General features: G+C 38.0%; 2 pseudogenes; both read right to left on the bottom strand.

Moving 5' to 3' along the window:
* Positions 1-2,720: 2,720 nt before the first annotated feature.
* Positions 2,721-3,672, bottom strand: LOC144288937 (cofilin-1 pseudogene; annotated as a pseudogene).
* Positions 3,673-10,090: 6,418 nt separating this feature from the next.
* On the bottom strand, positions 10,091-10,852 carry LOC144286732 (small ribosomal subunit protein eS4-like; annotated as a pseudogene).
* Between the last annotated feature and the right edge of the window lie 496 nt (positions 10,853-11,348).

Below are 11,348 nucleotides of genomic sequence, written 5' to 3'. Positions count from 1 at the left end.
ATCGTTATAGATGCACAGGCAGTTGTAAGAAATAACAGAGGTCCTGTTACCCATTACCCAGACGTTCCCATAATGGTAACATCTTGCAAAGCTATAGTATGATGTCACAACTAGGATACTGACATTGATCTAGGCAAAGTATACCATCTTTTCATCACAGGAGTCACCTTTTTATAGCCACACACATCCTATCATCACCACCACCAACTCATCCTATGTTTAAGCGTGATTCATCCAAGTTATTCGTGCATCCATAGCTTCTTCCTTTTTGCTACTAAGAAGTATTTCATGGTACAGGTTTATTACACGTCCTGTAATGATGTAAATCTGGGGCACCCAGGTGGCTCAGTAGTTGAGTGTCTGCCGGTAGTCCTGGGATCAGCCCTGCATCAGGCTCCCTGCACCGAGCCTGCTTCTCCCTCTGCCTATGTCTCTGCCTCTCTCTCTCTCTCTCTCTCTCTCATAAATAAATAAATAAATAAATAAATAAATAAATAAATAAATAAATAACTTTTTAAAATGTAAATTTGGATCAAACATGTGTCTTTATAATGATGTTTTGACAACCGGGTCCTTATTGATCCTGGGGAAACTTCCCCCCCACTCTCCAAGGCTAACAGATTCCTAGAGGTAGTGAACATCTACCTACCTGCTATACCCCCACGTGCAGGTTTCCTCTATCAGGCTCCTGCACTGCAAACCAGTATTCCCACTGCCCTGATCACCCCATGGCCAGGTACCAGCCCCTACATTCCAGAACTGGCTGAAATTATTCAAATTAGGCAATCTTCAACCTTTACACTGCCTTTCCTGATCTTTCCTGCAAGAACCACCACAAAGACTGGTGCCTCAGGACGAACCCTGGGAAGGCTGATCCAAGGATCCCGCCTCTCATGGCCTTGGACTGTTGGAGATCCCGGGACTCTGAACCACAGAACGTGCATGCACAGTGTACACGGGTTCACCAGGCCCGGGGAAGCTGTGGACTGCCTAACCACCTCAATATCCTCCTGGGTGCAGGGCTGCCTTCCTCCTAATAGGATGTGATGCTGTGCCTGCAAAGGCATAACTGCAAGGCAGGGTATGCCTCCTCCTCTTGGGAAGTGTGAGTAACAAACTATCTTTTCAGTGGCAGTCATCTCCTGATAAGTGGGCCTCACCAGGCCAGCATAATAACAAGATTGTTTTGATTTGGGACTATGATGCATAAAGTTTCTATAAACATTTGTGTATAGGTTTCAGTGCGAACCTAAGCTTCCATTTCTCGGATGCATGCCTAGGAGTGCAATTTCTGAGTTACATGGTAGTTGGCAAGTCTAGATTTCCATTTAAGTGCTTATATAACCCTCACAGCAACACTAGGATGTTGATGTTATTTTTCCCATTTGACAAAGGATAGAATTGAGGCTCAGAGAAGTTCAGTAACTTACTTAAGATCTTACACCTAGTAGTTAGCACATAAGGACTCAAACTCAGGCCAGAAGAATAAACACTTTACTATGTGATATAATATGCAAATTGTTGACATCATGAAGGTACTGAATCCCTTCCCAGCATCTCTTGGTTAACATGGTTAAAAAAAAAAAAGTTCTTAGGAAAAGGAGGATCTCAGGCAACCAATTTGTGTCTTAGAAAATAACACGGCATAGCTTAAAGAATACATTTGGGCAAAGTTCATGTAGAATTTATATCTCTTCATATTGCAAAATTTTTCAAATTCCCCTGTCATCTCCATAATAATCCTATAATGAATGCAAGGGCATTATCCTGAAAGATGAGAGCAATGAAGATCTTTGTCCCATGGTGTTCCCTTATCAGAGTCTCCTGATATTATGTCTTACACAACAGTAAAAATGTCCCCAGCTGGATTCAAGCAAGAAGTTGGCAGCAGGGCTCTCGCTTAAATCCATACTTGTTCTTCCCAAGTTTAGTGTCCAGAACAAATAGCTGAAAGATGAAGAATTTCCACTTTAACCAAAACTGCACAAATGTTACAAAAGGGTACATAGGATATCACCAGATGGCCACTCGTTAGATAATTAAGCAGGATTTTAGAGGACTGTAATAATATTTTCTACAGGGTCGAAAGTAAGAACAAAACAACTCAAGTCAAATAATTCATGCATCATCTACCATCTCAAAAAATAAAACATTTCAATTTCAATTTCAGATCAAAACTGAAGACCTTTACAGATCTCTAAACAATCCCATTCTTCTTCCCTAGAAATAACCACTTTCCTGAATTTGGGGTTTATCATTCTGACGCATATTTTTATTCCTATATACATTTAAGGAAAATAAAAAATATATATATATATATTTGTTGAAAAATATCATACATAGGTATTAATCTATATACATGGCTTCTTTCTGTTTAAACACTTCTCAAACTTACTTTACCACTGGAAATTATACTTTTGAGTTTTATATCCATTGGTACATTGTCTCTACTTTTATTTCACTGCTGAATAATGCTACATTGTATTATTATACTTCAATGTATTGAGCCATTATTCTGTTTTTATACACTTAGATCAGTTTTTATTTTTGCTATTACAATGTTTGTTGTTGTTGTTGTTGTATGTGGTGTTGTTTTTTTTTTAAATTGAAGGTCCCTTACTGGTCCTGTTTCCATGAGTGCCAAGACCAGGGGAAAAGGAGACGGGAACCAGGTGGCACAAGGAAGGGTCATCTCCACACATTCCATTTATACACAGAACTAAACAGACAAGCACAGAGTCACTATTGTGGTTAGAAGTTGGCAGCATGGGAAAAGGGAGGAACAGGCGGGGAACTGGGGTGTCATTAAAAAATACAGCCCCCCCAAACTGGGGTGCCTGGGGGGAACTTGGTCTGCTTCAACCCAAGAGGAATCAGAAGATCAAAAGTAGTCTGGGAAAGCCAGAACCATCAGGGATACAGGGAGGAGGAAGGTCCAGGGGGTGAGGGGGCTGTTTGGCAACTGGGGTTAAGGGATTGCCCTCCCCCTGCTGGGATCCCCCTAGCCCCTCCAGTCTGGCAGGAAGGGGGCAGCCTGCAACCCCCATGGGAAGGTCTGGGGCTGCCAGATGCTCCAGGCAGGGGGCTGGAGGTGGCTCACAAAGGCTTGCCCTCCAGAGAGATGACGGCACTGCCCCCCAGTTTCTCTGCCAGGGTGCAGCGGTCCTTGATCTCCTCGTAGCAGTTTGCTTGTAACTCATGCTTGATCCCGGTCGGCTTTTTCTTGAAGGCATCCTTGGAGCTGGCATAAATCATTTTGCTCTTAAGGGGTGCAGACTCAGGTGCCCAGAAGATAAACACCAGGTCCTCCTCCTTGCTCTCCTTGGTCTCATAGGTTGCATCATAGAGGGCATAGCGGCAGTCCTTGTCTGGTAGCATCTTGACAAAGGTGGTGTAAGGGTCATCTACAGTCTGGCCCACATCACCTACCAGGATCTCCTTGCCCTCCTCGAGGATGATGTTCTTCTTGTCCTCACTCAGGCAGAAAAGTACTGCCTTCTTGCACTTCTTCACCTCCTCTGGTGTTGAAGCTTACGCACCTTCATGTCATTGAACACTTTGATGACACCCTCAGAAACTGCCATGCCAGAGGCCATGTTTCCGGAAGCAAAAGGGATATAGAAAAAAGGGTCAGAAGAGATGAGAGCCACTGCAGCTGCTGCCGAGATCCAACTGAACCTATTTTTACTATTACAATGTTTTAATAAATATTCATGTATAACAGGTTGAGCAAATGTACAAGAGTATCTTGAGGTATATACCAAATAATGATCATTGGTATTCAGCTTCACCAAGGATATCCTTGGTATCCTAGCAAAAATCAGATGATACATTCAAAGTGGACATTTTAAGAGGAATGTAATAAAAACTATTTAATATGCATCATCAGAGTTTAGGGATGCAGGAAATAGCACAATACTCTGGAATTAGCCATAGCAGATAGCTATCACTACTCTTAAGCCTTAAGTAAGTAGCAAAGGGAGGAAGCAATTTAAAAGATTTAAAAAATGTAACTTCATGGAGAGAAATCTATGACAGGATCTATGGCATAAGGAATAGGGTACAACAAATACATGTGAGAGGGGCAACAAAATAAATGCCATGAATTCACTTCCCCTTCATCCTCCGATACTCATTTGTACCCAACTAGAAACCAAAGGACCAGGGAGCCTTTTCACATAAGGTCAGCTTCCTATGGCAAAAGTCTAGGCAAAGAAAGAGTGGATCTGGACGGATAACCAGAAAGTATCCAGCATAATAAATGCAGCAAAATTGCTTTACAAAGTAATTGTATTATTTTACATTCCTACAAGAAATATGTGAGGTTCTACATTTTCATCAATGCTTTATTTTTAAGCATTTTACTTTTTGCTAATCTGATGGACATGGAGTGATATACCATGTAAGTATGCATTGTCCTTATGTCATTTGTAGGTAAGTATCTTTTCTTATGTTTCTTAGCTATTAGTATTTCCTCCTCTCAGATTTCTTCCTCAGATCTCTTGCTCATTGTTTTTCTTAAATTTTCTTTTTTTTTTTTTTTTTTTTTAACATACCTCCAGGGATGCCTGGGTGGCTCAGCCATTGAGTGTTGGCCTTCGGCTCTGGTCCCAATACCACAGTCCCGGGATCAAGTCCCACATTGGGTTCCCTGAAGGGAGCCTGCCTCTCCCTCTACCTCTGTCTCTGTCTCTGCCTTTCCCTCTCTGTGTCTCTCATAAAATACACTTGGTTCAACTTCTGGCATCCCCAGTGGTAACTGCATAATGGCCACATATTATCCATTTTTCCTGGTCTTTTTTTTTTTAAGATTTTATTTATTAATTGAGTTGTCAAATAGCCGTACAAGAAATTATTTTGCATTAAATATGTACCTATTTGCTCTACAATTGAGCCTTGAGTCTCAAGGTGTTGAATAATAACTATGAAATAATTGGAGAAAAAGTTCAAAATCAAAAAGTACCCTACATTTCAGTGTGAGCTTTTTGAAATAAACATATCCTATTGTTTTAAGAAGACTGATCAAAGGATAATCTAATCAAAGATTTGACCACATTAAAAGATGACAGCCTTTAAAATAAATTTTGACTTCGTTTTTTACTCTCTCCCTTTGAATGTTGAGTCCTAGGTTAATGGAGAGCTGCCAGGTTGCCAGAAAAAATTGTAATAGTTCAAAAAAGTTTGCATGTAACTTTGTGGCTTGTTATTTTCAAATACATGGTTTCCTCTTTAATTAGGCTGGAAAAATGTGATCATTTTCTCATAATGAAATCTTTATCAGAAGAATATACTTAGTTGACATGAAATGTTGGGGCTCAGGAGCAAATGGTCAAGAAAGCATTCTTGAGACATCTTCGATGCAAAAAGGATGGTTTTATTAAACCAGGAGAATAGGCAGAAAAGGCTGCCCTGAGGTTATAAGGGGTGACTGATTTTATACTTTCAAGTTGGGAGGGGGTAGGGATAGCATAAGTCTCTTAAGAATTTTGAAGCAAGTTTTCCAGGATCTTGAGGGGCTAACTGTTGTTTACCATCTAAAACCTTAGTCATGAGACCCTTCAGATGTATATCAGTTAACCATATGCTAGCAAGATATTTATTAACATATATCTAGGAGGGGAGGGAGTATGGGGATAAAGGAAGTTTCCAAAGGAATTTTTTACAGGTCTTGGGGGTTGGGCTAATGTCAACAAGGTGGCCTTTTGCCTCTAGCAAAATACTAACATCGAGGCAGCTAAGCTCCATGAAGAAGGTCACTCTGCCTGTCTCAAATTCTTGTCAATATGCTATACGTTGTAAAGAAGTTGTAATTTTTTTTCTTTTGCCTTTGTTCTCCATATTATAAGTATTTCAGATTATTTTAAAAGAGTTATTTGCCTATGCCTTGAAAGCATCACCATATTATGTTTTAAATATCAATGCTACACAACTGATTGAACACTACATCTGAGACTAATGAAGTACTGTATTTTGGCTAACTGAATTTGAATTTTTAAAAAGGAAATGACTATCAATGCTACAATTAAAGTCAGAGAGTGAAATATTTTATCAGGAAATCCTGGAAAGTAGCTGTGACAAAGAAAAAAGCAATGAAAATAATAACAACTAAGAGAGCTGAAGTATCTAGTGTAGCTAAAGCAACTTTAGAGGGAAATTTTTTATCTATAATTAAAAATAAAAACAGACATCCATTAAATAACAAACAAATAATTAGAAAATCAATAAGGTCAATAATTGGTTCCTTAATAAGACTACTAAAATTGATTTAAAAAAAATCTTCACGATATTCAGCAAGGAAAAGCAAAAAAAAAAGCATAGATTTCCAATACCAACATTGAATGAAACATTGTAACTATAGATTCTACAAAACTTTAAAAGAATATAAAAGATATTCTGAATACTTATGCTTATAAATTTTGCAATTCTGACAAAATAGAAAAAAAAATGTTTTTAAATCAATTTACTAGGGTTCCTGGGTGGCACAGTCAGTTAAGTTTCTGCCTTCTGCTCAAGTCATGATCTCAGGGTCCTGGGATCCAGCCCCACCTGGGTCTCCCTGCTTAGCTGGGAGCCTGCTTTTCCCTCCCTCTACCCCTCCCCACCTCCTGCTCATGCTGTCTCTCTCTCTCTCAAATAAATAAATAAAATCTTTTTTAAAAAAGAAAGAAAAATCAATTTATTGAAATTACTGAAATTAATGCAATAAGAATAGATTATCAAGGGGGTGCCTGGGTAGTTTAGTTAAAAATCAATTTACCCTCTCTGTGTCTTAATATGGCTTAATACACGCAGGCCATATTAGGCATCTGCCTTCCACTCAGGTCTAGATCCTGGGATCCTAGGATCCAGCCCCATATCAGGCTCTCTGCTAAGCAGGACTCTGCCCCTTCCCCCTGCTTGTGTGCTCTTGCTCTCTCTGTCTCTTTCTCTTGCTCTCTCAAATAAATAAAATATTTATTTTAAAAAAGGATAGGTTATCAGAATAGATCTATATGGATTCAATAAACAGAATTTGGAATTTAAAACCTTCACAAAACTGAGATTGCTTTGCTGGTAAATTCTATCAAAAATTTAAAGAAGGAATAATGCCAGAAGAAAAGGAGAAAACATTTACCAACTCATTTTATGACAGCAGCATAATTTCTGATAAAGAACATTATCAGAAAAGAAAATTACAAATATCTCTCATGAATATAGGCCCAAAATTCCATAATTAAATATTGGCAAATTAAATCTAGAAATATACTAAAAAGAATAAAACATAATGGCAAAGTGGAATTTACCCTAGAAATGCAATATTTATTGATTTAATACTTAAAATCAATAAATATAATTTATGACATTAACAAATAAGAGGAGAAAAATCACAAGATATAGATACTGAAAAAACATTTGGCACTATTCAATATCCATTTATGATTTAGAAAACACTCTTAGCAAATTAGAGATAAAAGAAAACTTAAAGCTATGAAAGTAATCTATATTAATTAATTATAATGAATATTATTGCTTAAATATTGAAAGCTTTCTCCCTGTAATCTGGAATAAGACAGAAATAATTTCTCTCACACAGTTCTACTGAATATTTTACTAGAGGTCCTAGTCAATTCAATAAGGAAGTAAAATAAAAGCATTATGTTAAGATTGAAAAGAAAAAAGTGAAATTGTTTTTATTTAAGGATTGCATGATTATCTACATAGAAAATCATGAAGAATATATTAAAAACTACAACTAATAAATTTAGCAAAGCCATAGGATACAAATAGAAAAATTCAATTGTATTTCTATATACTAGCAATGAACAATTGTACAATGAAATTAAAGTACAATAGTATTTACAATGCATGCTAAAATCTACTCAGTGATGAATTTAACAAAATCATGAAAGACATCTGCAAAAAAAGTATTGCTGAGAGACATTTAAAAGGGCTTAGAAGTCTAAAGACATACCATATTTTTGAATTCAGAAGATTCAGTATTCGCAGGATGTCATTTGTCCCTAAATCAAGTGCACTCTGGAACAAAGTCTCAGCATGATTTTTTTTTTTTTTTGGTGGAATTCTCAAATTTATTCTACAGTTTATTTGAAAATGAAAAAAAGAAAAACCTAGAATAGCCAAATCTATCTTGGAAAAGGAGGACTGTTATTAGAGGGATACATGACTTCAAAATTTATCCTAAAGCTAAGATAAATTGTAGTTTATCCATGGAATATGATATTGGCAAAAGAATAGAGAAATATACAAACAGAAAAGAATAGAGATTCCAGTAATAAACCTACACATGGGATCCCTGGGTGGCGCAGCGGTTTGGCGCCTGCCTTTGGCCCAGGGCGCGATCCTGGAGACCCGGGATCGAATCCCACGTCGGGCTCCCGGTGCATGGAGCCTGCTTCTCCCTCTGCCAGTGTCTCTGCCTCTCTCTCTCTCTCTCTCTCTATGTGACTATCATAAATAAATAAAATTTTAAAAAAATAAATAAATAAATAAATAAACCTACACATTTATGGCCAGATGATGTTCACCAAAGAAGCCAAAGCAATTCAATAAGGAAACGAAAGTCTTTCAACAAATTGTTCTGGAAAACAATGGATATCTCTTATCTACATATTTTGACCTCATACCACATACAAAAATGATGCATGATGCATCTTGGATATAGAAAGTAAACTAAATCTATAAACCTTCTAGAAAAAAAAAAGAAATATACAGATTTTGTGTAATGTTGGGATAGGCAGAAATTTCTTAGAGAAGAAACAGAAAATTCTAATCATAAAGCAAAGAAATGTTAAAGTTGAATCCATCAAAATTTAGAAACTTCTGCTCATGAAAAGGAATAAAAGTCTAGGAAAATATATCGGGCTGCCCTGGTGGTGTAGCGGTTTAGTGCCACCTGCAGCCCGGGGCGTGATCCGGGAGACCCTGGATCGAGTCCCACATTGGGCTCTCTGTGTGGAGCCTGCTTCTCCCTCTGCCTGTGTCTCTGCCTCTCATTCTCTCTCTGTGTCTCAATAAATAAATAAATAAATAAATAAATAAATAAATCTTAAAAAAAAAAAAGACTAGGAAAATATAAACTATACTATGGGAAGATATTTATGATCCATGTATCTGACTTAAATCTAGAATATACACAGAACTCCTGCAACTCATTAGATTAAAAAAAAAATCCTTCCCCTTTAATACCATAGTAACCTAAAAGGAAAAAGATAAGCCTAACTGTTGATGAAGATGTGGAGCAACCAGACTCTCACATATTTCTGACAAGAATGTAACATAGTAAAACTATTTTGGAAATCCTAGCACCTTCTTAGAAAGTTAAACATATCTACCTTACAAGCTAGGATTTCCACTTTTAGACATTTATCTAGATAAATGAAATAATATATTCACAAAAGCCTTTATAGCAGGTTCTATTTTTGTTATAATAACCAAAAACTGGAAACAACGTGTTTTTCATCAGTAGAAGAGCTGATAATCAGTGATCTATTCATACAATAGAAAACTACTGAACAATAAAAATGAACAAAGTAATGATATTTACAAATACATGGGTGAGTCTCTTAGAACATTTTGCTGAGTGGAGAGAAAAAAAAACCTTACAAACAACAGTGCATACTTTATGATTCCATCTATATGAAGAGCTAGAACAGGCAAAACTAAGCTATGATGATAAGAATGTTAAAAACCAGAAACAGGTCAAAAAATGGAGTTGCTTTTGCTAAGCTCCACATCACCAAACTGAAACTTAACTCAATTACAGTCTCAGTTCTCCCAGAAATGGAATCTTACACACATACTCCCACCAAACACTACCTTGGCTTAAAAAACAAACTTATTTTCTCACAAGTCTGCAAGGTAGAAGTCTGATATCAAGGTGTCAAAGAAATGGAATTTTTTTAAACTTTTTTTTTAAGATGTTATTTATTTATTCATGAGAGACACAGAGAGAGAAGCAGGCTCCCTGCAAGGAGCCTGATGTGGGACTCGATCCCAGGACCCCAGGATCCCGACCTGAACCAAGGGCAGATAATCAACCGCTGAGCCACCCAGGTGTCTCAAGAAATGGAATCAAAACAATCAGGAATCGCTAGCATAATATTCTTTTTTTTTTCATGCTGTAGAATGGTTTGTTGCCTTTGCCAATAACAAAAATGTTGGAGAGTCTGGTGGCAAAGCTGTTGCCATGGGCATCTTTCACATGAACTACGTCAAAAGAACCAGGGTGTCTCTGGTTGGTGATCACACCAATTCTTCCCAGGTTGGCACCTCCAGTCACTATACACAGATTACCAGTATCAAACTTGATGAAATCCATAATCTTTCCAGTCTCCAAATCAATCTAAATGGTGTCATTCACCTTGATGAGGGGATCAGGATAGTGGATGGTGTGAGCATCATGAGTCACCAGATGAGGGATTCCTTTTGTTCCCACAAAGATATTTCTCACTTTGCACAACTTATACTTGGCCTCCTCAGATGTAATCCGATGAAAAGCAAAGCGACCCTTGGCGTTATAGATTCGACGGAAATTCTCCCCAGTCTTGTCAATGCTGATGACATCCATAAAACCAGCAGAGTAGGTGATATCAGTTCAGACCTTGCCATCAATCTTAATAAAATGCTGCATACAGATCTTCTTCACTTCATCCCCTGTTAGGGCATACTTAAGTCTGTTCCTAGGAAAATGATGAGAGGAAGACATTCTCTCAGCTTATGGGGGCCAGTAGATGGGCGAGGGGCAAACACACTGGTCAGTTTATCCAGCATCCAGTGCTTTGGAGCTGCTACACACTTCAGATGCTTCTTGGGACCACGAGCCATGGCTGCACTAGGCACGAAAAGAGGACCGCCTCCTAGCATAATATTCTTGTTCCTCCTTCTTTCTACCTACAAGTCTTTGATTTTGTATGGCTCCTCAGAGGTTCTTTCTATGTGCTAGATTCGATGCTGCCTAATTCTTGAATCATTGAATAAAGCCAATGAGATATTTAAAATTCACTTGGATTTTGTTTTTTAACAGTCTTGTGGTAGTAATAGGACTTGAAGGAAACATCTGACTACTTCAGGGACAAGAAGAAACACAGGCATTGTTACCTTCAGACCCTTTGAGTTCTTTCTTCTGGTTTCCAAGGGTCACGGGTAAGTTCTCAGATCTGAGCTCTGCTCTCTTTGTGTTGAGCTCCTGAGCTAATTGGTTTTCCAGTCCAGACTTAATGGGTCAGTCTAGACTGACAGAAGACTCTAACAGATCACTGTGAGTCCTTAACCCTTGGTTAGTCCAGGTTCCAGTCTAGGGCTTAGCAGATAGCATAAGCTGGCAGACAATTTCACCCAGAACCTTGAGT

The sequence above is a fragment of the Canis aureus genome, chromosome 1 (assembly GCF_053574225.1).
Source record: "Canis aureus isolate CA01 chromosome 1, VMU_Caureus_v.1.0, whole genome shotgun sequence".
NCBI classification, from domain to species: domain Eukaryota; kingdom Metazoa; phylum Chordata; class Mammalia; order Carnivora; family Canidae; genus Canis; species Canis aureus.
This window is presented reverse-complemented; position numbering and strand designations above follow the sequence as displayed.